This window comes from Rhipicephalus sanguineus, chromosome 3 (assembly GCF_013339695.2).
Source record: "Rhipicephalus sanguineus isolate Rsan-2018 chromosome 3, BIME_Rsan_1.4, whole genome shotgun sequence".
NCBI classification, from domain to species: Eukaryota; Metazoa; Arthropoda; class Arachnida; order Ixodida; family Ixodidae; genus Rhipicephalus; species Rhipicephalus sanguineus.
The window spans coordinates 197,977,762-198,000,150 of NC_051178.1; the positions used below are offsets into that span (position 1 = coordinate 197,977,762).

At 46.6% G+C, this 22,389-nt stretch overlaps 1 protein-coding gene across 1 annotated transcript in view; it reads left to right on the top strand.

Annotated features, from left to right (window-relative positions):
* The first annotated feature begins 10,120 nt into the window (after positions 1-10,120).
* Positions 10,121-22,389, top strand: part of LOC119388021 (uncharacterized) — a 45,139-nt gene continuing 32,870 nt past the window's right edge. The window contains exon 1 of the mRNA XM_037655625.2: positions 10,121-10,220. The gene's annotated coding sequence lies outside the window, so the exon portion shown is untranslated. The remainder of the gene's footprint in view (positions 10,221-22,389) is intronic.

Here is a 22,389-nt window from a genome sequence, read left to right on the forward strand (position 1 = left end):
AGATCGCCAAAATTTGTTACTAAACTACGACGTCACCATGACGTCACATAACGTGATGTCGTCACGTTAGATCGTCGCTTGATAAAGGTGGGCCGATAACAGAGACACGTAATAATTGTCGGGGTTTAACGTCCCAAAACCACGATATGATTATGAGAGACGCCGTAGTGGAGGGCTGCGGTAATTTCGACCACCTGGGGTTCTTTAACGTGCACCTAAATCTAAGCAAACGGCATCGAGCATTTTCGCCTCCATCGAAAATGCGGCCGCCGCGACCGGGACTCGATCCCGCGACCTGCGGGTCAACAGTCGAGCAGCATAACCACTAGATCACCGTGGCGGGTGATAACAGCGTCAATTAAACGAGGCGAGGTGCAGAAAACTCGCAATGCGTCCTATCCTGTAGGCAGTGCAAAACCGTTAATACTTCTTTTTGGGCCAGTTGGTACAAAACCATGTCAGTGCAAAACCACGTTAGGTGCAGAAAGCTTTCGGGGGGTGGAGGGGGAGAATCAATACATCCACTGAGAAGAAGAAGAAGATGGCTTCCGCCTTCGAGTCGTGTTAGGCGAAGGCGTAAGGGACCCTGTGAGTTAGGTTATACACGAACACTAAGGGCTGTCACTCGTACTTGCTTTAGGTGGACTGATTATTTACAATTCAGCAGCGCAAGTGGCGTATACAGCAAAAATGGGCGCAACCCTTTTTCCTGTAGTGGAGGTTTATATAGCGAAGTTTACACGAACACTGCATGTGGCAGCAAACAAAGTGGGGGAAAATGGTGAAATATGGGCAGAGACTACAACACGACTTGCGGACACATCTGCAGGACGAGATAATGTCAAAAATTCTGATTTGTTTCGTGTCACTGAAAGGCGCTTCCGCGATACAATATGAAATATCGCTCCTTTAAGCCGTTGATTTTTTCTCCATTTTTTCCTTTTTTTTCACATAGGAGATGCGTGTCTTCCCAGTTGGTTAAACAGAACTAGTTCATGTGATTTTTCAATAGTTGAGAGCACGTTTCTGAGAGGTTAAGAGAAAAATTGAACATGCAGAGAAGCGCCATCAACATTCAGGAACAAGAGTGCGACAGCTTTCTTCATATGACGCAATTTCTCCTTGTGCATGCCGGAAGCGGTAACATGTCTGCATGCGTCTAACATGTCTGCAATCGCTTCTCTTTATATTTCATCAGCTATGTCAAAAAGGCTAAATGAAAACAATTGGTTATTTGAAAAACAGTTCCGCCTGCAGTTTTGCAGCTGGTGAATAACACTCAACACGAAGTATTTGTCTGTGTCAAAAAAGAAAGAAAAATGAAGAGTGATGAGTGACGTCCAGACGATCAATATTCATAAATAACTTCAGATGTGGAGAAGTTTTTCGCCAGCTAAATGAAGCATGTATACTTCATTGTAATATGTAATATGTAAGCATATGTAATATGTAATATGTAAGCATGTGTAATAAAAAACACCGCGCACGAATAGAAATTAATACATGAACACAACTGGACAACCCTTGCATAAGTTGCCTTTATTGCAGTGTTCTGTCATGTAGTGCATGTTAGTTGTTTTTTCTACACCTATATAAACATGCATCGACTCACATAATATCATAAATGGCTAAAATAAGCATTCCTTATTGGTGAAATAGTTCGATGATGCGGATCATTTATTCTGTGGGAAGTTCTAAAGAATTTCTGATGTCATACGTCGGGGGAAAAAATTACAGAGAACGCAATGATGTGCAATGAGTGTGTCGCGAAAAAATGGTTTTTGGTGTTCCGATACCGACAGATGCGAGGACGTTCGATACTCCGTAAAAGGTCTGAGGTCGGCTAGTTCGAGGCCGCAGCTGCAAAAAAAAAAAAAAAGGAAACAGCAGCTTGTGCACCATCCATCACTTCGATGCTGGTCGTGCGTCGATGCTATAGACGCAACGAGCGTGTGTGGAACTTCATGTCATGCACAAAACCGGCTGCATGTCTGTAAGTGGACGGCTTCCGCCCGGCGATGTGCTCAATAATCGCGAGCGGGCGTGGTTTTCGCCTCGCTGCGTTGCTCGCGTCGGCGTGAGCTGAGCGGCGTTGCTTCTGCGCCGTTATTGCGTCAACTGCAGCCGTGCACTTGATATTGCCGCAGCAGCAGTGTGTAGGCAGGGCAAGCACGGGCATCTCGAGACGGCCTACGCTTCACGTTCCGCGATGCGGAAGTCGTTTCCATGGTTTCCGCTACTGCCACGTCGAATGCGTGAACGAGTCGTCTAGCATTTCTTCTTGTTCGGTTTCGTTTGTTTGCGCTACAAAATAACAAAGATACGTGAGGCATTTGGGCGTCGCGTGGTGGCAATACATATGACGGCACCCTCGCTATATCCCGTATATTGCACGCTCTCGTAGCTTTGAGGAAGTAATCCACTACAGATTATTATTCCCTACAGGCACCATGCACTGGCGATAGGTCACTGCGTAACTAATATATGGTAGTACCAACGCGTGCTGGTACTAAAGTATGTTTTCGAACTGTCGAAAGCTATGGTGACGTACTACATGCGTCATTGGTTAATCCTGAGGATACAGAGCGTACAGCCCCAATGAACTCCGAGCACAGTTAGTCAAGCGGAGCGCAAGAAATGCACAGGAGGTCTCGTTAAGGACGTCCGCGGTTGGCGAGTGTCGCAGTTAAAAGAAGAGAGTGCGACCACCATTTACTCCGCCCCGCAAGCCACGCTTCTATTGCAGCTCGGAACATTGTTCTACACGACACAATATCGCGAACAATGCTTTGTCTGGCAAAACTATAAAACACCCGGATGTAGAAAAAAAAATCGTAACGCACGAACAAAGCCTTCGCCACTGACGCGACGCTGGAGAATATCCAAGGTGAACCGAGCGCTTCGTACTTATCTCCGTTGGCCAGAGCAGCGGTTGGAGAGGAAATCATTGCGACACTCATTGACGTGTCGACCTTAATATATGCTCTAGCCTGCTACTCATCGCTGAGGTACGATGGAAGTGGAACAGCATAGAGAGAGAGGGAGAGATAGCGAACGTGATGATAGTGATCGCTTTTGGGGCCAAACACATTTCGCGTCTCTGGAGGCCTTTGCATACTGATGCGCCAGTCGCGCGTGCTTCGCTGTAATATGATAACCCGACAATGACAATGGTGATAGTGCAAATCAGGCTCGAGCATCCCATATTTGATGTTTCATATCGTAATAAAAGGTGCAAGAAAGGTTCCTGAAACATCGGTTCTTTTTTTTTTTTCTTGCAGCATGACAAACGCTTATAGAAACTTTCATGAAGAAGAAGCGTAATCAAATGCGATGCATTAAGAGGCCGACATCAATATGAATGAAAATCTACATCTTGACAAATCTTATTTCTTTACGGAAACATGCAAATAGAGGGCTTACTTTATGAATTACGATTTCGAGGATAATCTGCAAGAGAAAACAACCGAGTCTTGGATTCTTTATTTCTTTTTCGTTGTGGTCGCCTTGAGTTTGGCCCTTGTAGAAGTCAGCCCTTTGTGCGAAGAACTCCTAGCGCGACGTACGCGTCACAGAAATTTGGCAGATCCCACAACCCACCACTTGGCCACTAAAAATGAAGAGAACACACGGGCGGTATACAACAATTAAGATTTCTGGACAGTGGTAGTTGAGAAATAATAATTTAGAAACACTTTAGTAAGCCGTCGGGATTAACCCACAGGATAAACACCGGCGCCGCACGCTTAAGCTACGCTGGTTAACCGTCTGCACGGTGTGCTTGGGGGGTGCTTTTTAACTATAGTGTGGTAATTACACATGCTTTATCGAAACACCAAAGCGACACAAATGTCAGCATTAATAATGTGCCCAAAGCACGTAGCTGCATAACGAGAACCGAAAAGTGTGTGGATATGCCGCGAGCCATTTGAGAGCTCACTTCCTGAACACTGTCATCGGCCCACGCAGGCTCGTCCCCCACCTTGCGATAATGAACGAAACAATGGCTGCGCCTGGTGTCTGGTTCTCATCAAACGACGAGTCTTGCCTAAGCTGCCTGCCGCTTTCGTTAAGCTCCGGGCACGCTCGCTGACATCAGCATCAGCGACCAGAGAACGGCTAAGCAATCGAGACTAAAACGGTCTCAGCTCGCCTGCGGCTCATGAATATACAACATGACGCGTGACGCCAGAGATTTATTTTTTTTTTATTTTTTCATCAGAGCGCTAACTGTCTAGCGGACGAAATTGGCAGTGTCTGCAGCACTGGCGATAAGTTAACTCTCCGCTCGGAGGACATAGCCACGTGCGAAAGCCCGCCGGAGAAGGTTGCCACGCAAATGCTTCGCTCCTTTGTAGATAATAATCTATAACTCGAGTGAACGTAGTCGAAGTTTGCATTAATTTCCGGGACGCGCAAACTTCCAGGTAAAAGCTAGCGGATACTAGACACTGTGCCTATTAGGGCCGCGACGTTGTAGTGATGCATTTCGCTTCGATGTTATGTCATTTTTATCATTTACTCGTTCTTCGCTGGCATCACTTCCGGCCGCATGCACAAAAGCATGAAAAAGAAAAGACTGCATCTGGAAAGGACTTGCTACAACATCGCGGTCTAACCCGTCATGACCACAGTATGACTAAAGCATCCTGAATGTCAATGCTGAAGGCATAACTACGACATGCAATTGCATCGATGCAATTGCATACGACATGCAAATGCAAATGCAATTGGCAAAGTTTTTTTCAGAATGTAATCCATGTCGTAGTTATGCCTTCAGCATTGACATTCAGGATTTGTTCTACTCCATACCTCACGATAAAATGATGGTGACCGTAAAGGACTGCATTACTATGCAAAATGACGAAATTGAATTTTGCGAAAAATCCCGTGTCAACGTAGCATCATTCCTGGAGCTGCTGTCGTTTTATTTAAGGTCTACCTTTGTTTCATGGGAAAGTAGGTCTTTCATCCAGCGATCTGGAATATGTATAGGCTCATCTGTAGCGCCTATCCTTAGCGAAATATTTTTGAGTAAATTTGACAAAGGAATTGAGCAGCACGTTTCTGAAATTGTTAAACATATCTTCAGGTATGTGGATGACTTCCTGATATTCACACATGGCATTGATCCTTCCCGAGAAGTAGTGAACGTGTTAAAGGTGTTTAAGGAAAGTAGCATGGGCCTTGAGTTCACTACCGAGCAGCCTAAAAATAAAGAGCTGCAATTCTTGGATTTAAAATTGAAACTTGGTGGGGAACACATCTGCTGGTGTTACCAACCAAGAAGCGCTAAGCCAGTACTAGATTACGCGTCTGGGCACTCAAAGTTGGTAAAGAGGGGGATAGTGAAATCTTGTATTATGTCAGCTTTGCAAAAATCGTGTGGGCACCTAATCAGTGAAAGTTTCAAGAGTCAGGTGGAAAAATTCCAAAAAGCAGGTTACCCGAAACAGTTAATTTTCTCAGTGTGCACGGTCCTAGCCAGAGAAATAAAGGGCAAAAAACAAAGATCCAGTTCGGAGACAAATAAGCGAGGGAAAATGGCTGTTATTCCATACGTACACAAGTTGGCACACAACCTAAAGCACGTTGGAAATAGATACAGCGTAGACGTGAAGTTTTCGGCAAAAACCAAACTAGCAAGCTTGTGTCCACGCGTTAATAAGCCCATAGGTTCGAAAGCTTGCTCCGTAAAACACAGAAACATGTTCGTGAAGTGCGTAAAGGGAGTGGTATATATGACACCTTTTTCTTGTGGAAAAGTCTACATAGGCCAGTCGGGAAGATGCGTGAACGACCGCCTTAGAGAACACCACGCATCTGTTAAGGCATCAGGCAACTCTCATCTTGCAGATCACTGTAGAAACTGCGGATGTTACCCCGTGTTTAAAGAAACAGAAATAATATTTCGGCACAAGGATCAGCTAACACGTGAGATAGTGGAATCTTACCACATCCGAAAGAGGGGACTTGATTGTGTTAGCCAAGCTACGATTGTACTGCATGATAAAGAATACGCGTATCTCGACACTTAGGTTTTGCAAAATACTAGATGACAAATAACAGGGACTATTATGTAATCCCGATACGAGTGGTTTCTGTTGCACCCTGTTCTGTTGCACATGCGCGATGAGCCATGTAACCGCTTTAAATACCTTTTTCTGATTAATAAAACTTCAGTTGTGAGAGCAAGCGCTGTCCTTGTCAGTCTCTTCTGTCCGTCTGTTTTTTAGTGCGCTTCAACAAAATTTTCAATTATGATAAGCACAGTGGTAGTGCTATTGCTCTTTCTGTGTACTGTTAACAGTAGTTCCAGTAAGACGTGACCCGACTCGTCATTGAAATTGATAAAAAGGCATTCAATAGGGACCCGACGAATCATAGACCAATTTTTAGTATGTCTATAAGCAGCGGCAGTGTTATTGGTTTTTTTTTCTTTATCATGACGTTGCTTACTGTTGGACAAACACAAGAAATATATTGATTCGTACGTTGCAGAAAAGGAAAATAATCGAAGTTGTTACAGCTTCAGATAGGCGCCAGCTGCTTGTGCAACAACGTAAACGCCAGCCGATTAAATTCCATTATTAATTTTGTTACTACATATTTTGTCTTCTAAGCGAGAAGGAGTAGCCGGTGCCACTATAATGGCACCAACCTCTCCTATTTCACCATTTCAATAAAAAAAAAAAAAGACTCCAAGTTTGGTTTCAATTACAGCGCACCAGATATAGTCACTGAGCTTGGAACACGCAGTTTGAGCAATACTGTGGCGACAAGAAATTCATCCCTTCAATCACAATAGTCGTTTTTCTACGCCCTGGTGTCCAACAAAAGCGAAAATGCATGACATAAACTAGAAAAAGAAAAGTTGCCGCTTTTATCTACATATGACAACACAGATAAGTACGCCTGCCAAAAATCTTTGCGCGTATTGCTCTTTCATACGATAGTATGCTGCGTAGACACGCCTTAAACATCATTCGCGAATATACTAAGACCCATTTCTTACGACGCACACTATACAAGGTATACGGCGAGAGCAGAAAAACATATCTGGCTCGAGATGTGCCCTTTTCACTTCTTGAAGAACACATGGCGCCGATGCACGCGTAGCAATGGCAAATGCTTAAAAGAAACAACGTATCCTGAAAGAGTGATTCTGTGTCACTGAACAGCAGCCTTCAAACTTAAAGAAAAAATATATTCGAGCTTACATGGAGCGTCTGAGTAATCTAAAAATCAGTTCTCAAAATATTTCACAACTGCAGACTCGACATGATTCATATCAAGGCGTGTCCCTCGAAGGGCGGTCTTGTTTGGGAACAAAGCATGTAACTGAGAGGGCGCCTTATTTCGACGTGCTTGACATTCAACTCGCGCGGACCCCAGCCTACTATCGTATTCTCAACGTGTTGTTATTTTGCAATTTTTTTTTCAGCTTTTGCTTTTTTTAAGTTTGGTCTCGCTCCTTCCTTAGTCGCTTTTTACCATCCTGTATTTTTTTTCTTCAGTTTCTTTTTCTCAGTCCAAGGTCTCGTATATTGTGTTGGAGCCGTCGTTATGTAGAGAGTCGTTCCGCTTCCTCGCAGTCTTCCCTGAGCTTCGAAACGCGCACGTGCGCAGCTGTGGCGAGCTCTTTCACTTTGCACGCAGGCTCCGTCGTTTTGCAAAAAAAAAAAAAAAAAGAAAAGAAAGGAAAAAAAAGATGCACGTCAAAGACAGGCTTGGATGGCTTGCCGAAACGAAGCATAAAAAACAAAACCTAAGCTTTGAAAACCTTCTCATGTCAGCAGTGACGCAGGCAGTGTCAGCAATGGCATCATGCATCTTCTTGTCATCCAGCAGGTTTTTCGTCGCTGTGGGCTTGGTTTGTTCCCGCAAAGGCTCGCGTGCCTTCGCCAGTGAAATCCCACCGAATCATTAAAAATAGGAGCGAAATTCATAGCACCGCCTACAACAAAGCTTTGATGAATCACAGCACGTCTCGCGTCTGGTTTTTACACACTGTTTTCTCGTGGCGTCTGAGCCTTCAGTTTGGGTTACCCCGCTCTACGATGGTTAAGCACTGGGCATCATTCACCGCGGCGCCAGCTTGACGTTGCTCAAGTTCGCCGAGGGATCAAAGATGCCCAACTTCCACAGTACTTTCCTTTTCTTCATTTCGTTTATCCAGTCGAAGCAGCTGCCTTCATATGAGAGAGGATTACAAAATTGTTCCTCTACCGGGCTTTGAGTACACGGTGAAGAACTTGGAGTGGTAAAAATTCATTTGGACCCTCGACAACGTGGTTTCTTCTATAGACCCTACGTTGCTTTGTAAGGTTAAATCCGTTCAGTGAGCTCCGTCGCTGGCAATTCCACGCGTCCGTGCACAACTCGACTGCTGTCTTACGTTTGCGGATAGGCTGCGTGTGCACAATTTGCGATGTAACAACATCGCCATTAGTACACATGCAGCAATTCACTCTCGCATTGCAAAGTATTACTATCGCGTTATGTAGGCGTTACAGGTTTGTGATGAAGATATGAGACAATGTAACTGCAACGAAGTGGATACGGCGCGTTGTGCAGAGGAGTGTCGCGGGGCTCTGTTCGCACTATGCTGCAATGTATCTTCTGTCATATTCCGCCACTTCGTAGAAGGCATGATACGTTTGTCTGGTATATATTTCCTCGCGCCGAAAGACTATCCTTGACCCTTCTCAGTCATGGTACGCGGTACGTGAAAGGGCGGGAGGTATGAAACTCTTCCACGCAGCATTTCAGATATAGTCAGCCGCCACGGAGGGACAGACAGACCCTAAGCACGCATGCCGGGACATACAGAGTCGCGCACATGTATGGCCATGCGATTTACCAAACGCACCGAGAGCCGAAGAGTGATTACCCACCCGATAATCGTTCATATTCATTAGAGACGCAAGAAACAAGAACAGTAACAACGGTTATGTGGACACGCCTATGTGTAGGCGTAAGACAACAGTCGAGACGAGACGGCGACGACGCGGGGCATGTTTCAAGGTTGGCCGCAAGCGGCCAAGCGGCGGGTGGAACAATCCTCGCACACGCCGCTCTCCGCGGTGCGGTTTTTGGTATGGGAGAGCATATGCTTCTACAAAGAGTCGGCCGCGCCAGCATGACGGTCGCCTCAATGGCATCTCTTGTTCGCCGCTGTTCTACTTACGAAGGCTTAGTAAAAAAAAAAATGTGTGGCACCGAAGTAAGGCGCTTCTTCGCGTTTCTCGCAGTTCTATACGGGGCCAGCATCATCATAAGTCATTCTCTTTCGGCTTCTGTTTTCCTCTCCGAGGGAATTTCTTTTACACGAGTGTTACAACTGAGAGACTGCGAAGACTACGAGTGGCGGTTGAAGCCGTGAAGACGCGAAGCGGCCAGCTTGTCAGCTATCTCCTCCGAGTGCCTCTCGCATTCCTCTCTTTCGCTACAAAGCCCTAGAATGGGGGCTGCGGCAACCTAACAAAAAACAAAAAAGAACGGATCGTTTTCTCACCACCTTGTCCCCAGTTTCTTCCCACTGCCTCGCCGGCCCGTTTTCTTCCCATAGAAAACTTGCTGTGGAGCGAGCTAGAATATAGCGTATAGCGGTTACCCTGTTCTGCGAATAACAAATCACTAGAAGCTCCGAGCTCCGTTACGACATACTCTCTATCCATACAAAAATAAAGAAAAAAATTTCACGGAAAAAAAAAAGTGCCATTGTAGTCCTCCGCTATCAGCTCGTTGCCCTGGCACCCGCCCTTCTCACCGTGACGTCTCCTTTCTTTCCTTGCACCTCCCCTAACACGCTTACGCGGTCTACCATTGCGCAGGAGTTCTTGTAATGCTTAGGGTAAGAGAAGTGCGCTAGCCGTTCTCAATCTTGAAGTTTCTTATTTTGTGCACCGGTCTTGCCGCAAGCGGAGGCGGTGTCGGCACACACGCACCGCGGGAGAGCGCATGCACGCACGCCTCCGTATATGCGCGTGGCCCACGGCTGCCGACTGCGCACCATCGTGGGAGTCACCGGCTGCAGAGACAGACAAGCGGTGTGTTGCCCATCGGTGTGGCTCTTTCGTGGAATCCCGATAGAGCCCCGTGCTTCGGCGAGTCTTCATCGAAGCGCAGTCGAAAGCACTGCACACGTGCACTCTATAGACTCGCTCGGATTAACTGCCGCCCAAGGCCTGGGATTAGCTTCGGCTGGCGATCTCAAGGTTAGTGGCATCTGCTTCGATTTTCTCGAGACATTGCGACCGATTTCTTTTCGTTTGTTGTTGCGCGTCCGTTCGTTTCGTCAGCTCGTTCTTTATTTACACGTAGTGTTACGAGAGAAGACAAACGCGCGTGCGCTTCAAGGAAAAAGCGTGGACATATTGTGCACCCTTCTGCGTCAGATCAGTCATTGGCGGATGGAACGCTTACTGTCAAAACGACGCTTGCTTGACATGCTGCGAGCGATCGGTGCCTCAGAAGGGCTCCCACGCGTTTGTTTTCTGGTAACCGTTGCGCAAGTTTTATTTGACCATTTTTTAAATGCGAAGCATTTCTTAGCGAACTTCTGCGACTTTGAGCGTATCTATCTATCTAGCCGCCTACGACTTTGTGCTCTCCTGGCCGTTTTGTTTATAGGATGTACACCAAAATTGGTATGGCGTAACATGACTTTATGACGAACATAAATGACAGGTCATAACATGACAATCATGATATCCATGTCATGAACGACATGATTTATATGCCACTGTTCTGGTGCTCTTGCGGCCGTTCCGTTAGTTTGATATTTGCCGAAATTGGTATGGCGTGAGAAGAGTGTATGACGAACATAAGTGACAGGTCCAACGTGCACATCATGACACGCATGTCATGTACAGCATGACTTACGTGCCACGCTCATGGTTCGCTGGCGGCCGTTTCGCTAGCTTGATATACACCGAAATTGGTATTGCGCGACGTGACTGTGTGACGAACACAAATAACAGGTGGTAACATGAAAATCATGACACGCATGTCATGTACAGCATGACTTACGTGCCACGCTCATGGTGCGCTGGTGGCCGTTCGCTAGCCTTATATACACCAAAAATGGTACCTCGCGACGTGACTGTGTGACGAACATAAATAACAGGAGTTAATATGAAAATCGTGACACGCATGTCATGTACAGCATGACTTACGTGCCATGATCATGGTGTCTGGCGTCCGTTTCGCTAGCTTGATATACATCACAATTGGTATTGCGCAACGTGACTGTGTGACGAACATAAATAACAGGTGGTAATACGAAAATCATGAAATGCGCGTCATGTAGGGTATGATTTAGACGCCACGCTCATCGTGCACTCGCGGCCATTTTGTTCATTGGATATACACTTAAATTGGTATGGCATGACAGGAGTATGTGACGAACATAAATAGCAGGTCACGCATCGTATATGTGTAGCAGAATAGATGTTTCATTAGCGTGGCATATACCAGATTTTACACGCATGCATGTATGACAATCTCGCGATATATAGCGAACTAGATGTCACGACATGAATGACTTCATTAGCCTCAATGACAAACAAGACGATGTATGCAGCTCTATGCTGGCTGCTTCGCATTACATCGATTCCCACACTGCGTGGGATCTGCCGATTTTTTACACGAGGAGCTTGCTAACTGCGCGTTTAGGATAAAAAACAGCGCTGACACCATCGTACGCATAGGATACTTACTCGCGAGGCGTGGTCGGCATACTTCGAAGAATCCATCTGCAGCTGCGAAAAGAGCTAGCTGCGCTTTCAACTGGGATCTGTGTTTTCCAGACAGAAACATCGCGGCACTTCTTTGGGGTACGCATTGATGTCGCTAATTCGAACGCGACGTGCGATACTTTTGATGTGATGAGAGGTTCATGAATGCTGCAGTACGACGCCTTTTTCACAATCGCGTAGCAGTGGCACGCAGCAGGCGTTTCGGATGAAAACAAGATCAATTGTGTTCTACGTGCCAAAAAGCACGCTCCGATTGTGAGGCGTGGCGTATAGTGAGAAAATACGAATTAATTTTAACGCGATAGCGTTAAAGAGCTCGTTCCGAAGAAATTCCGGTGTCGGCGTCGGTGTCGACGTCGTTGGCTGTGAGCGAAAAATCACCATCTTGTCCGTGACCGAAAAATCGAGAAAGATGCGAATGAAATAAATAATAAGAAGTATTAGCTTCGAGTAAGAATCGAGCCCAGGCCGCCTGCGTGGCAAGCAGGTGCTCTACCACAGAGCCAATTCATTGCTTGGAACTGCACTGAAATTAACTTTAATGCTTCACAAACATACGCGTCCTGTGTACAGGTGTCACACTACGAGATGTAATATCGCAGTAAAACGGGGTACAAAGCGCATACTGCCATCGGGCGTCACACCATGTGAACTGCATAACGAGTTGGTGATTTAAAGCATGCCACCCATTACAAAAGGCATACACATTAGTGTGCGCATTCTCTTACACACACGTAGTGGGTACACTGTAGTCATAACAGTGCTGTTGAAGATAATGATATCTGGCGTTTTACGTCCCAAAACCACGATATGATTATGAGAGCCGCCGTAGTGGAGGGCTCCTGAAATTTCGACCATGTGGTGTTCGTTAACGTGCACCTAAATCTAAGTACACGGGCCTCTACCATTTCGCCTCCATCGAAATGCGACCGCCGCGGCCGGGATTCGATCCCGCGATTTTCGGGTCAGCAGCCGAGCACCGTAGCCGCTATACCACCGCGGCGGACTGCTGTTGAAGAGGGCGGAAACCTTTACCTTTACTGTGTGTGTGTGTGTGTGTGTGTGTGTGTGTGTGTGTGTGTGTGTGTGTGTGTGTGTGTGTGTGTGTGTGTGTGTGTGTGTGTGTGTGTGTGGTGTGTGTGTGTGTGTGTGTGTGTGTGTGTGTGTGTGTGTGTGTGTGTGGTGTGTGTGTGTGTGTGTGTGTGTGTGTGTGTGTGTGTGTGTGTGTGTGTGTGTGTGTGTGTGTGTGTGTGTGTGTGTGTGTGTGTGTGTGTGTGTGTGTGTGTGTGTGTGTGTGTGTGTGTGTGTGTGTGTGTGTGTGTGTGTGTGTGTTGTGTGTGTGTGTGTGTGTGCGTGCGTGCGTGCGTGTGTGTGCGTGCGTGCGTGCGTGCGTGCGTGCGTGCGTGCGTGCGTGCGTGCGTGCGTGCGTGCGTGCGTGCGTGCGTGTGTGCGTGTGTGTGTGTGTGTGTGTGTGTGTGTGTGTGTGTGTGTGTGTGAGAGAGAGAGAGAGAGAGAGACCGGGCGACTGAACATAATGAGAAGCGAAAAGAGCACCATAAGGATGGGGCCGGGTATCGCTATCGCGTTCAACTCTTAAAGGCGAAGCTTAAGCGTCCCCCAATTTTCGGCCACCCGGCATATTTTAATGGGCAAGCAAGTGTAATATGCGAACGTTTGTTTTAAAAGGACGGTTACTCACGTTGCATAAAAGCCGCCTGCAGACTCAGTCCAATGCATGGTGCAGGGCCCTGGAACATCAAGATCCATCTCGAGCTTAGCAGCAGCTTTACCGCTTTGTACATTTAGCAAAGTAAACGCAAATTTTCCACGTCTACTGCATACGTACAGTACCTTAGAAGATATCGGGGTTTATGATACCGCAGCAACAATCCCTTGAGCGTTTCTTATGTTCTGGTAAAGCTATTGCGTTTAATTTTTCAAGCAATCTCAGGTGTTCTGTATGAAATGCATTACTTCTCGCATTCCATAAAAAAGACAAAAAGAAAGAAAAGAAAGGCCGATGCCTTTGCCAGATAAGTTTTCGATGGCTCGCGATAGAATCAGCTTTCTTGCATGAAAATATGAACGAACAGGCAGCCTTACAGGCCCGCGCATCGGCTCCTCCTAATAGAGGCGCACGTAGGACGTGAATTCCGGGATAAAGGCGGTAATAAAAGCGCGCCAGCGCGTTTTACGCGCGGCAGCGCGAGGCAGGCGACCTAGAATTCCTGGCCCGTAAACACCTATAGTGTAAGTACAGAGAAGGATGCGAGCACTTTGCGCCGGATTCATCGCGCTGCGCTCTTTTGCATTTTATCGCTGCGACGAGCACCTTTAGGCTCGGTAGATTTTAGAGCCTGCCGACCGTGAGGAGACAAAGCATCCTGCTGCCCTAGCTGCGAAAAGAGCGTCCTCAATGTGACTGCGCCACATGCAGTGCCTGGTCAGCAACGAGACCGCTGAAACAGAGAGGACCGGGAAACTTGATTAGCCCGGGTCCGCGCAGTAACTACAGAGGTCTAGTCGTCAGCCAGTAATGTAGAAGTTAAAGGGTTACTACAGTGCAGGCTCTGTAATATATGTTATCTTGAAATACTGTAGTGCGGTGCAAACTGGTCACCAACCTGTCCACGAGGACAGGTTGGTGACCTAGCTGGTTCGAGTTCTACATGGGAGCAGCGCTGGAAAGGCAAAGAAAAAGAAAACTGGCTCAGCGAGCGTTGCAAAGACGCGAGAAGTATGCGAAGTTGCGATCTTTACGAAAGTAGATTGTTGGTACAATTGAATCAAATCTTTTGAAAAGCTGAAGCGCAATGTATGGGACTAAGAGAAGACGAGACGGACTGGACGGACTACCGTATCCTTGATATCCTGCGATACATGTGTGGTGCAGGCCGGGATTCCCTCTAGCCCATGTGACAGAATGTACCTAATCTGTGCCGACGTTGGTGCTTCGATCGTTGCGACAATAAGTTGTGCCTCGCTTTCGGACACCAGTCGTGCCACTTACATTCACATAAGTAAAATAGGAGGAGCCCACTGAAGCGTACAAACACTGATAGCCGCGAAAGCCTCTTGGAGACACTATACGCCCTTCCGCCTACGTACAAGTGGGCATGGTGCGCTAAAAAAAAAAGCAGAAGAAGCGCGGGCGCGTAGTTTTCCGAACTGCATCCGGGCACAGACGCCGCCTCCGTGGCAGCCAGCTGGAACAGTTCTTTTACGGTCGTTGCAAGACGTGCACCAAGCGCCCGTTAATGGAGTTCCGTTCTGACGTAACACACTAAAACGCTCTTTGTTCCCAGGAGGAGATGCTAAATGTTCCACGGATGGGGCCGCCAAGTGACCTGCTGACATACTTGCAAGCGCTTTGTTATTAATGCTAATTGTATTCTGCGTCGAAAGAAAAAATAATCATACAACTGCGTCCCGTCATGTCTGACCTTGCGTATACCGAGAGGAGGGAGGTTTCTTTCGTCGCTGTTTCCATATCGTGGTCCTCTTTTTGTCGGCGTTGCACACGGTGGCGCGTGAAGCATCCGTAAGCGATACAGTGGCGCCCTATATCCTCTCGTCGCCGACGCTTTCTCCGTGCTGAGACAATTACTGCAGTCTATCGCTTCATTTCTCGGGGTTTTCCCGCTTTGAATAAAAGGCGGGTTATCACCCAGACAGAAGCGATTTGCATTGTACTAAATGAGCCCAGCGGTAAGTGCAGTACGCAAGACTTCATCGGCACAGCTGGTGGTGGAAGTGACTGATGTAATCAAACAGCAAAACATGTGCAACTATCGCAAACGAAGTTTCTTTTTACAACAATTGCCCTTGCAAAGGTTTCCCGAGCTTATCGTACCGTTGACGAAGACAATAATTCGACTGGTAATCATGAACTAATAAATTTGTGCCTGTCTTTTTTACCATAGGGATGCAAGTATTTCACGCTAAGGTCGGAGTTCACGATAGTTGGCACAAGGAAACACCTTCGTATTGAGCAGAGCGAAATGCTTTGCTTAGCTTGTGTCAGCCACTTAGCGTTAGTACATTCAATTAGCAGTCAGCGCTCTGTGTGTGTGTTTACCACTCGCTCGGTCCGTCTTTGGCTAGGCTATAACTCACACTTACAAAAGAGATTCCGCCGCAGTCGGCAGAACCAGCGGGAAAAGCTGACTCAGGGGAACGGTTGCTAACAAAAACGGAGCATTATTTTCTGAGCCGGTGGAGAGGGGTACAGCATACATTATGGAGGTCCTTTGATCTTTGAATGAACGTTACAGTGACGTAAACTGATTACTTTCTGAAAAGTCATTACTTTCTGAAAACTGAAAATTGATTACTTTCTGTAACCCTTTCGAGATTAGCAAGGAAGAAGAACCTATTGTGCTTAGCAGTCTACTTTCAAGCCTATGCGCTTCCGACAAATTTTGACCATATTTTGGATAAACGCGCGTGCGTCTACAGCAATAACTGCCCTCATTTACGCCTGTATATAACGCCATTCGACGCTTTAAGAACACGTAGCAGTTACTCTGAAGAGCGTCCTGTTCATAATCCTGCTTAACGCAACGGGCGGAAGAACGGGAACAGATCTTGGGCTAGTTTTCTTTTTTAGACACAACCTGATGAAACTAACGGACAACGAAGCCAAGGAAAGTATAGGGGAGTGGGATATTAGGGAGTTTTCGAATACAAAGCCCTTTGCGTGTGCTCGCTTTGGGTTAAGCAGAAGCTAAGAGTTTTCGAATAGGGTCTGCGGCGCTTTGGACGCTCCCCCTATTCTAGGTCACACTAGTCTGGGCCAAGTGCCATCGCTTCAGTGGGCGCCGTCATGATTGTTTGACCCAGAGCTTTTGGGGCAGGCTTTGGGGCTCCCGCTAAATTCGTGAAATAGCGTCCCCAACGCAAAACCCAAACGCCGTTTGGGTCTCGCGCATGCGCAGTGGCCTCAACGCTACCCAAAACGTTTGGAGCCCCTGTTCGAAAACCCCCAATTATTTGTAGAGTAATATAATAATATATGGGGTTTAACGCCCCAAAACCGGGATATGATTGAGAGACGCCGTAGTAGAGGGCTCCGGAAATTTCGACCACCTGGGACTCTCTAACGTACTCCTAAAGCTAAGTACACGGGCCTCAAACATTTTCGCCTCCATTGAAAATGCAGCCGCCACAGCCGGGATTCGAAACCGCGACCTTAGGGTCAGCAGTTGAGCGCCATAACCACTAGACCATTGTGGCGGGCTGGTATGAATCTAAACAGGGACTCAACGTCTTCATAGAATAACTGAGAGCTGAGCTAGTTGGTAGGTATTCATGTTAAAAAGACGGGGCGTGCAAACACGGACACAACAAAGGCGTCTGCTGCTGTTGTATAGTCTTTTACCTGTAGTTTAATAATTGTTATATAAATGTAAAGAAATTAAAGTGGACGAAAAGACAACTTGCCGGCGGTACGGACCGAACTTACAACCTTCGGATAAACCTTCCGATGTTTACCAATTTAGCTACGGTGGAGGCTGTATGACGGATGGGACGATAGAAAAAAAAACAGTCGCTGTGCCTTTGGTTCGTAAAGAAACGGTCTGCATTTAAAATACTCGTGCACCATGTTTTTATCTGGATGATAGCGAACTGTGCTTGACGAAAGTTATTTCATAGCACTATCTATCTATCTATCTATCTATCTATCTATCTATCTATCTATCTATCTATCTATCTATCTATCTATCTATCTATCTATCTATCTATCTATCTATCTATCTATCTATCTATCTATCTATCTATCTATCTATCTATCTATACATAATTTTTGAAATGAAAATATTCTCGAACCGTATACGTTGTTAAGGATCAACGAAGTGTCGTTTCGCCCGTTTCTTTTCCCCCCTCCTCTGGAGGAGTGTTACATAGGCGGCCGGTGCCAGGCCGTGGCTCTCTAATGATCTTGCCGATCACCTTCCACTTGATGGCAGCTTGCGGTTCACTCGGCACTGCGGGCACCTTGAGGCACCTCCCTTACCCACCCTGCGAAGTATGCTCACGAAGGCGTCCTTACACGGTGTCCCGCTCAGGCGGGTCCGAGGTTGTCTGGCTTGGGGAAATCGATGCGGAGAGCACTGTCGTCTCTGTGTTGTGCAGTTTGCGTTCTGCATAGCGCCTTTGAAACACTAAGTCTAAAATTTCTTTCATTCTTTGAAATGTATGCCCCAGTGAATCTAAGAAAAGAACAAAATAAGGGCTCTGATAAAGGAATAAATATTTGATGCGAGCGTCTGTGCTTCCTGGCGTAAACCTTCTATCGCCCTACTGAAGCTGTTCATTCATTTAGTCGATCAAACTCCCATCACGATTGGATTCCCTAGAGACATGCCCATCACGTCTTGATTTTCATCGCGTCTACCCGCACCGCGAAGGCTGGCATCAACGACGAAACAAGAGAAAGAACACGACCTTTTTTTTTTTCAATTCCAACTACTGAACGCTCGCGCAGAGTTGAGTTAATGGAATGCTGGCGTCTACTCTGACCGGGAAGATCTTGCGGGCCTTTCCGCGGTGCGCCAAGCGAAGAGGCGACGCGCGGGTACAGTTTCACCGCATGCGCTTATCCTGTCACATGCGGCATCCCTCTGCAGGGGCGTCGCGTAGCGCCCGTGGCGTCGTTAGCGTCACCTTTGCGATCCAATTTCCCGATTACCGCGAAAGAGACAAACAGGGCTCAGTCCTGAGGCGACGAGGAGAAAAGTTTTAATTGGTTTTTCTTCCGGAACATTTCTCCCCCGGGGCCCGCACGCAGGACGCCGTTAGAAAGAGAAATACGTCACAACAGGCCACGCAAACGGTCAAAGTATTAGGTAGATGGATGCTGCAGTAAATGGGCACCACTTTCTGTAGCATTGTTTCCTGCGGTTACGCTGCCCTGCTTTCTTATTGATCTTATGTGTCCTGCGCTCAACGGGCAGTTTGCACCGAGAAAACATGTTCCCATCTTTTTCCTCGTTTATAAAAAGACGCTGTTTACATAGTGTACATTGCTTCTGATTCGGGCGTGGGATACCTTCTAAATGTCCGTCGCTTTATGCACAAAGGAAATGGTTGTCTCATTTATATGTTATCCGGGAAATGCAGTTTAACTCAAATCAAACAAGGGCTGGTGGTCGTGTGGACGCTAGCGTTGTGTACTCGTGAAACAGCATCACATTAAAGGACCCACGCGTGTAATTACGTTTTACCGTTTTTTTTTCCCGTGTCACCTGGTTCTGTTGACCGACGCTTACAAATGAATGAGTGAGGCTAAAAGAAAGTGTGGGCCTTCGCTGTGGTACAGGCTGCAGTTGTAACAAATTATGTAAGCACAAAGGCATTTGTAACGGTAAAAGTCGAACCCGGAACATGCTTCGCTTTACAGGTCACTTTGTTATGGATTCAACGTCCTTTAAAACATATCGTACTTTATTCTTATAATGCTGATATGTTTAAAGCATCTCAACATCCTGAAACTTTTATGAATTTCAGCGGACCTTCTACATTCGAATTGCTGCCCTACATAAAAGAGCTGGGGGGCGGAGGTGGGTGGGGGTACTAAAAATATAGGGAAATATAGAAAGAGAAACAGATCAAAGCCCTACAAATACTCCTGTGCGCATCCTTAGCCACATAAATTGTGGGCGTGCAGATGTGAAGGTAAGGCCATGAAACTACAAACACTGCCTAAACACCTCCACTGCAACAAGTATACATCGTTCAAGCGCATTATTCTTTTCAATAAGGCATATATATTTCTAAGAGTGTTTAGGTATCGCTTACATTGACAATTATTCATGGTTGATAGTGTTTTCGTTATTATCCTAGAGTGCTGGTGAGTCAAGATATTTTCAACCACGCAGACGCCTTAAAATAGTGAGTTAATTTAGCTATTCTGGCGCCTTTAGGGTACCTTTATATTTGCAGCATCCAAACTTCTAAGACGTTCCCCTCTGCCGCATCCTTAGCTTCCTGAGCATTCTCTTGACGCCTCCTTTTAAGTTATTCTGGCATAGCTGTGGCCAAGCGTGCCATGCCTAACATTACTAGAAGTGGCCATAGTATAATCCGCAAACGTGAAAACTACTAATCGAATTCCTCAACAGCGCGTATGTTATAATTAATACAGGGAACAATTAAAGTTACATCAAGGCTCGGCTCGAATGCATAAAGGGGACGCGTGGTTCCACAGAAGCGCACATCAAATAGCAGGCTTTTATACTACCCAGAATGAGGTTCGTCAGCATACAACCTAGTCGTGAGCTCACGAGTATACTAACATAAATAAACAAGATCACAAATGAAATAATCAAAACGAAAAAAGAAAATAAAGAAGGTCATAGCAGCAATCTATGGAACCCGTCCGCTTCCATGGAAACAAGCCCTTGCACTATGCCATAGGCGAAGCAGCGGAAGTGAATTGTGCCTGGCTTCCGCTAAACACACTGGACACGTTTCGCCGTGCCGAAACCCACGAAATGTGACGCACACTGTTGATTTTCGTTGCTTAGTAGCTTCCTCCACTCTTCACGTTTTATTTTATTTTGCTACTGGGATATGTGCCCGGAACTCCGCCAATTCTTTCTAACACACTCTGCTATACACGAATTTCTTTTAGGCGCAGCCCTTCCTCGCCACTTTGCATTTCCGTATCGCCGTTCCAAGCCGGAAAGCACGGCCACTGCGCGCATTTGTAGCGTGCCTACACGCGCCATGAAACCAGCTCGTCCCCGGGTTTCACGCACTTTCCGCTGCACAAAATAAGAGCGGAGGTGGTCAGGGGCGACGTCCTCCGAATGCATTCAGCAGCTCATTCAAAATGCCACTATGCTCACTAGGAGAGGTTCGAATGTTCAAACTTTATGACAGACAACCGGACCTAACGTATCCACTGCCGTTATCCTGTAAATTTATACCCTGAATTCGAGCTCTGACAATATGCTTCTCGCGTGCGTTGAAACCTCTCGTTCACGAGAACTGGTGTATTCAGCTTGGCATCGCAGACGGCAATCTCTCGTTCACAACATATAATCACACCTGGGAGGTTATTCCGTCGGAGCCGTTTAGGTGGACTATGTGTTTACAGCGCACTCTGATTACACAGGGCTGGACAGTCGGTGGTGACGATTGGCGCCGGTTGGTCATCTCTCTAGATCGGTCCAATCAGCGGACACTCCATTTAGTTGACTTTTCTCTTACAGAATACCACCCCTCTTTTAACTATTCTTCAAACGACACGTATCTCATAACTCATTCATCCCATTACAAGAACGCCACAAGCAAGCACTTTTCACATAGGCATGTCTACTTGATAATCTATGAACAGATTCGTCTGAGGCCCTGCTATTACAACTTTCTTGCTCAGCACATTAAGCAAAACTAGGCCACTACCCACCATGTAAGCAACGCTCTTGAAGTATTCCCTGCATAACCGGTCCGGTTTCAACAACATTGTTCTCCTGCTTAGAGCAGTCGCAAAATAATGCGTTTTGTTGGAACTAGGAGCCTTTCTATGTGAAATCGCGTAAATGGCTGAATATAGAATCCAGGCCAATGTCCTTCGCTTCGACAATTTGATGCTGCTGCTGCGTTTTCAGTTGCACGTCGCAAGCGCCACGGCTTCACATTTAAAGCTGTGACACTAAAATTGGACCTCTTGGTTTCATTTTGATTCTCTGATTGAGAGTGTAGTAATATGGTTAGCATTCCATTTCACCACTTAAGATGAGAGAGAAAAGGCACTGCCTGTACAACACAGAGTGTTTAAGTTGCACTGGGGAATGCATTCTGCCAACAAGTCAAAATGTTTGCACTTCAAAGGAATAGCGTCATGGAAAACAGTCTTAACCTGAATATCGGTATAATTTTTTTATTGCGGCAGCAATTATATGGACACTCTCTACGGGTTTTTGCCGTCGTCGTCGTGTTTCGTATAAAGTCCAAATCGATAAAATCCCCCGCGCATCGTGTGTTCTACTCGAGGGTAGAAGCGCGCGAATGGGGGCGACGACCGCGGCTGAAGCAGAGATCAAACGAGCCGGCCCATCTCCGTCGCTTGGAGGGCGCACAATAACATCACCCCGAGTACGAAGCCTGCCGTCTAATGCTGCTCAAGCAGAGAGGAAATGCCCCGCCCGTTTTGAAGGAGCATGAAGAGACGCGGGTGGAGGGGGGTGTCGCTCGAGCAGCAACTGTGAACTTTGATTCTAAGGGAGCGGTCGCGATCGCTGGCGCGCGTGTTATCTCGGCAGGCATCAGCGGACGGCTCGTATACACTTCTACGTGCTGCGCCCTCAACGCGAAGAGACTGTGCGAAATCCGCTCCTCTCCCTGGAGCGGCCGTATTCTCTTACACAAGCGTTTTGTAGAGTTACGCGAGACTGGATATAAGAGTTAGCTGCCAGCCTTACTTCGTATAGCATTACAATTTGTTGATATCGTACTCATTTCTTCGCCCTTGCAGTGAAACTGTGATTTTTTTTCTTCTAATGCCAACTAATCACGATACCATATACGTAGAAACGAAAGTCCAAAGTCGAATGCGGAAGCTATTTTATGGAATTTGTTAGCTGCATTACAATTCGATTGTTACCGACCAACGTTACGGCGC